Source organism: Heterocephalus glaber, unplaced genomic scaffold, assembly GCF_053883595.1.
Source record: "Heterocephalus glaber isolate CG9 unplaced genomic scaffold, H.glaber_assembly_v1.0 deba00001743, whole genome shotgun sequence".
Lineage (NCBI taxonomy): Eukaryota > Metazoa > Chordata > Mammalia > Rodentia > Bathyergidae > Heterocephalus > Heterocephalus glaber.
Genome location: NW_028258449.1, coordinates 2,612,148 through 2,618,276, shown reverse-complemented (window position 1 = coordinate 2,618,276; position 6,129 = coordinate 2,612,148). Strand labels below are relative to the sequence as shown.

At 47.4% G+C, this 6,129-nt stretch overlaps 1 pseudogene; it reads right to left on the bottom strand.

The window, feature by feature from the left end:
• On the bottom strand, positions 1-1,646 carry LOC101703268 (galectin-8 pseudogene; annotated as a pseudogene).
• Positions 1,647-6,129: the final 4,483 nt, after the last annotated feature.

Genomic DNA, 6,129 nt, shown 5'->3' with positions numbered 1-6,129 from the left:
TTCATTCTTGTTTTTTATTTTTTTGAGTCAACACGATGGGTGCATTGTTTGGGGTTGTTTTTTGGTTGGTTGGTTGGTTTTGGGGGTGGGGGTGTTTGCTTTTGGCCTTAACTTTTCTGCTGAGCTCAGATGTCATATTCATGTTAATTATTTGGTAAAGCTTATAGCAAGGAGAGCTATATGTTTATTGTGCTACAGATTCACTGGCAGATGACAGTTGACATCAGTCCTCTTGACTGGGACACCATAGATGCTCATTGTGAAAGGAGTCTCTGGGAAAGGAGTGGTGTCTTCTGGAAATTAGTATTTTATGTGACTGAATAGCAGCATGACCCTTAACCCAATAGACCCAACAAGGCAGGCAGTGTACACGGGCAAAGCACTGAAGCCCTTGGACTTCGGTTCCCAGAGAAGAGGGACACTGCCTCCGCACCACCATGTGTGTGCACCTGCTCCTGTCACTGCTGACGGAAAGTGTGCTCAATGCCAGTTAGTGGCTGTGTTACAGTAGGCACTTAATAAATACTTCTTGAGTGTGGTTTCAAAAGAGGCCATGTGGGGAAAAAGCCGTTGCTTCAAAGGCTGTATGTGGCTGTCGCCTCAGATTTCCCCTCAGGGCCATGGGACAACAGTGGGACTTAATGCTACAGAAGGGCAATTTCAACAAGGCGGGAACAGTGAGGTGCACTTTGACACAGCCAAGATCACACAGCCATTCTGTATTTGGGTTTGCGGCACTCCTGGGGGTTACCAGCTCCTTGCTTCCAGTAAGTGGATATCACTGTTGACGGCCACTGTGTCGATGCTGCCCAGCTCTGAAATCTGTGATTGTACTCCAGGCTGTGTGCTCCATTGATGGCAACCTTGAAATCTCTAACATCACAATAACTTATCATCTCAAAGTACATCCCAGGCCTGAATGGAAAGAAGGTAATATTTCTCTCTTCTTCTCCCCAGGCATCATTAAGAAAAGAATTTCTTACAAGTGCTTTAATATTCAGGCATGGGTTCAATTTAGAGCAATATCCTTTGGTTTTCCTGCTATTAGATCAACAAAGCTTTTGGCCTTCGTGTTCACTTCTCCTTTAATGACTACAGTTCGTCCAGGGCCCATGGGGATCCAACCTTGCTTCGAAGGGCAGGGTAAACTGTGAAATGCCGGACCTTGGTGCATCTTCTCTATTTATGTTTGTCAGTCCTAGAGTGGATGCTTGGGTACTTTGTAAACCCTGGAATCTGTCCTTCAGCACCATGATCATGATTTCAAAGAGCTTTCCTTTTGGAAGGACCTGTCATAGGCGATCTCCTCCCATCCCCACCTTCCATGTGTCAGTGTTGCATACAATGTGGTCAGCCCGCTTGAAGCGGGGGTTGAAGTGAAAGGCCACATCGTCCGGGCTTCATGCTGCCGCGCACTGCAGAGCCACCTGGAATCGCTCAGCACGACTAGGAACATGGCCACGGGTGACAACCAAGGACCCAGCCTCCAACTGCTCAGAAATGGTGCCAACATAGGGGATGGTCGGGTTATGGATGACATTCTGAAGGTTGCTTAAGGATAACATAATTCTTTTCCAATTTTGTGTAGATTTTGTTGATTGGAATCTTTTCAGTGAATAAGATTTTAACTATGTTCCATTTAAAGGTTATCCAGATTATTTGCCCCGGACTGAGATCGAAGGCGCTCCTCCCGGGAGCTGTTTGTCCGCGGAGAAGTACCGCCCGGCCCGGATCCTGCGTCCAGGCGTCCGCTTGTTTTTTATTTGGATCTAAAAAACAAATTACAATTTCGTGTTTATTTAAGTACTACTCTGTTTCTTTCTCCCGAAAGTTAGAGGTATGTACTATGCAGAAAGGCTTGCTGGGGAGAGGTACAGACAGATGACAAAGAAAGGTGTGTATTCGTAACGTAATGGCGGTGTTTCTTCCTGGGACTTCCGTCCCAGGTGCTAACAGGTGCGAATAAACGTCCTGTTTTTGTCACTGATTGGACACAGAGTTAGATGTGGGTGGGTGCGTGCCGTGTGCTGACCGGACCAGGGCCCCACTGCGTACCTGAAAGCGTCAAGCACCATATACGTTGGGTTTGAAAAGCTTTCTTTCAGAACTTCGTACCTGGAAGAGATCGCAGTTGTCCAGTCGGGTGAGAACCAAGTCTCCATGGGCCCGAGGGACACAGCGCAGAGCTGCTCTTCAGAAGGGCTCTGTGGCTCTGCCTCGGGTCCTACCTCCCACTGCAGAGCCCAGTCCCTGCCAGTGAGCGTGCAGAAGGCGAACCAGCGCCAACGGCTGTCTAGGGCAGGCCTAGCTCCGCAGTGCCGGCTGGCTCTCGAAGGGGTCTCAGCCTGAGGGTCTCCCCGAAGTGACTCCTGCTGTGTCCTGTCCACGGGCGGGTGTTGGGGCATCCGCCCTTATCTGAAACACAGTGGGCTAGCGGACATTGAAGGGTGTGGGCTGGAATGAAGTATTTTAAACTTGCTCCTCTTCGGAACCTCTGCTACTTGTTAGACTGGGGAATCTGGACTATTTCAAACAATGTGTACCTTCGCATTTCCGTAGGACTGTTACGGTGGGCTGGAGTTTACTTGCACTTTGAAGTAAGGTTAGTTGACTTTTATATTTTAATTACTGAAATTGTAGCTACTGAAATTTTCTACTTAATTTCTAATTAAAAAGACAAGGACTTTTTTTTTTTTCAAGAAAAAGCTTTGAATTTTAATCCAGCATGTTTAAGTTTTTCTTATCTTTTATTGGCTTTGTAAGTATATACTGTACTATAATATTTACACTACAAATTACCCTACAAATTCTGTTTCCTTAAACTAGCAAATTGAAGGGTTATAATGTGTATTAGATAGGGTTATGACTCAGTATAAGATACGTGTGACTCAACTGAAAATGCTGCATCATCTTGGGTCACATTCAGTGCATCCTAGAACTCATCAGGAGAAACGGCCCTTAATATCAAAATATTTTCCTTACATGTAGGTGGATGAGAGCATGGATGTTTCCCCACACACTGACAAATCAGTCAAAATCATAGTGCACAATGATGACGTAGATACTGTGTTAGTTGGCTCTCCATTCTTGTAAAAAATACTGGAGACAAATCCACTTACAGAAAGGTTTGTTATGGCTCCCAGGTTTGGCGGGTTTGGGCTCTGGCTGGGTCAAGGCGTCAGGGGTGTGGCCAGGCCCATTTGCACTAATTGCTCGCCACCGCGGGGGGTGGGGGGTGGGGGTGGGGGGGTGGGTGCTAGAGTGCTGCAGTCCCCTGGCAGGGCACAGCCCTCTGTGCCAACCCTCCCCCCTCACTAGGCTCCTCTCAGAGGTTGCACAGCCTCCTAGAGCATGACGCTGGGGACCAAGCCTTGAGCACAGGGCCTCGGGGCATGTGCCGCGTCCTTGCTGCTGCAGCCTAAGCTAATGTCAAGAGCAGAGCTCGGGGCTGACTTGGGAGGTCCGAGGTGAAGGAGTGGCCTTCCCGTCTCCAGGACAGCTTCTCGGGACTTGGTCAGCTGTGGACTGCACATGGCAGGAAAATGAGGCTTTGAAGTCACCCACAGGGGCTCATATCCTGGTTCCATCCCTTAGTTAGCTCTAGCTTTGAGCAAGCTACTTGAAACTTTTGATCTTTGGTTTCCTTATCTGCAAAGTGGGACGTCAGAATACTGCATAGAGGACTATCTAGTACCTGGAAAGCAGTTATCAAAATGACTCTTGGTCCCACCTGTGACGGTATTCGGAAAGTCTTCCCATTCTCACTGGATTTTTCTCTAGCCCAGGATTTTGGGGGTGGGAGGATCACAAGTTCCGCTAGACCTTACTAGGTTCCTATCAGTGGTGTTGGTCTGTCTCCAGATTTCTAGTTACTCCCGATTTGGAAGAGCCTTGATAGTTTTGTAGCGGCTTGCTCTGGACCTGCTCTGGTTTCTGTCTGGAGTGGAATTCTAGGATGTGTGAGGATTAGTTTTGCTGTGTGGGAAGTGCCAGGTCATTTTCCTCTATCAAAGCGATAGTTGAATCTAGCTGGAAAACTACCGAGGCCTTCTTTCCACAAATATTATGGGGCCATGCATGGTTCTGGAAGCCGGGATCTATCTGTGAATATCATCGACGTGGTCTTTTCTGCACATGAAAATTACACTCTGCCTTTTAATGAGCCAGCGATAGGGAGTCAGTATGGCACAAAACAGTAAACATTTCTACACACAGGACAGTTCATTCACTGTGATAAAACCTTGTAGGGAAAGAGCAGAAGAATACAAATGACATGCTCTGAGTGGGGAGCTAAAGCAGCAACTTGGGATCTGGGCCAGAGAAGGCCTGTGGAGGTGGTGACATTTGAATCTCCAGCTCTCTATTCACCTGCCACCTCCTCCACCTCTGCGCGCCCCCAGCTTCAATCTGCAACCCAGTGACTGCCAGGGTGACTGCATGAGAGGGGAGGAGGCAGGAGCTGTGGGTGACAGTGACTGCGGAAGGGGGGACAATTAATGGCGGCATAGAAATGAGGTCACGACCACTAGTTTGACCAGGCCTGTCACTTCTCTCAGGCTTTGAAGTAGGGCCACAGAGCAGAATCCTTCTCTGGCCAGGCACAGGTGCACAGGAAAGTTTTTAAAAAATGTTTTTTAATGGCAGATAAGAGTGTCGGGGAAGCCTTCTACAGATATGTTAGCAGACACAGGAACAGGAAGCTTTCTAGATCAAGGCCCAACTGTTTCCTCAAAGCAAAATGAACTGCATAGCAACCTGTATGCAGAGTCACTCAGCATAAGGGATTTGGAGGAGTGAGTGTGCGTGCATGTGTGTGTTTGTGTGTGTGTGTGTGTTTGCCCTCACAGGAAAGTGAGAAGAGGCTGCAGCAGGAGGGAGGAGATGAAAGTCCAGCTGGACATTGTCTAGTGGAAACATAAAACATCTTGCCAACTCTGTGCTGCACTTACTGATATCGCCTGATTTGAAGATCTCTGACCCTAGGTTTTGTGAGGTGATGCTAATGTTAATTCTTTTAAAGCTAAGATACCAAAATGACACACAAGCCCGTAGGCTAAGAAATCTTGGCACATACTATGAATAGCATAGAACAAAATGCTAAGTGACTGCAGTTTTATATTTATTTCTTACAGGAAAACCCAGGAGTGGGATTTTTAGTAGAGTATTAAGACAAAGCACTGACAACAACTACAAAAGACAAAAGTCCGATGTAGTAATGGTTCAATACCAAAGGAAAATGACCCAAGGTAAATTGTGTTTGTGAGGCTAGAAGGACAAATATTTCCTACGTAACATGCATGAGAGCTCCTGCACTCGCTCTATACGTACACTTACATGTGGAGTTGGGCGCCCTCTGTTTCCTTCCTCTAGCCTGTTGGTCGGAAGGGCAGACTGAAATTTGCCCTCCTTGTCCTTTGCCTGTCGCCTGGGAGCGCTTTCGGTGTTATGGATGTAGTTCTCAGACTCTCACTAGAGGGTGGTGTTGCTTTTAAAACTCGAGGTCACTGCTAATCTACAGTTCATTCATTTCTGGGCTGCGTTTATATTTAGAGAAAAGGTAAAGTCAAGCAGTCTCAGTCTTCCCTGGAAGTCAGTAAATGTCGAATCCGAGCCTCCAAGGCCCCACCCAGTTCAGGGTGATTGTAGCTCCGCAGGAGCCAGATAAAATAGGGAAGAGATTGGGGAGGAGCTGGGTGGCAGATTCTAATTTCAGCTCCTGCACTAACGGGTGGGTAGTCCGGGCTCCCAGGCCTTCACCCCATCTGCTAAGTGAAAAGGTCACCTTGGATGATCTCTGAATCCCCGGAGCGCAGCGAAAACTCTGAGATTCTAACAAACGTCTTCGTCTAAAAGGCGGGAGACTTTCTTGTGTTCTTGGTCAGTCTGAGGAAGAAGCAAAATCTTAAATTAGTAAACTTCAACTAAACACAGCTTAATGTTGCAGGAAAGGGTCTGTAGATATTCAGGTTTTCTGTCCTTAGGGCCACTGTTTGGCCCTTTGCACTGGCGTGCTCTGGTTAATTTCGGTGACTTAATGCATCGCCCGAAGATCGCTCCTCTTGGCTGCTAGCTTGACAGAAACGAGCACACGTTTTATGGAATCATCTGAAGACAGGAGGTCCGGGCTTG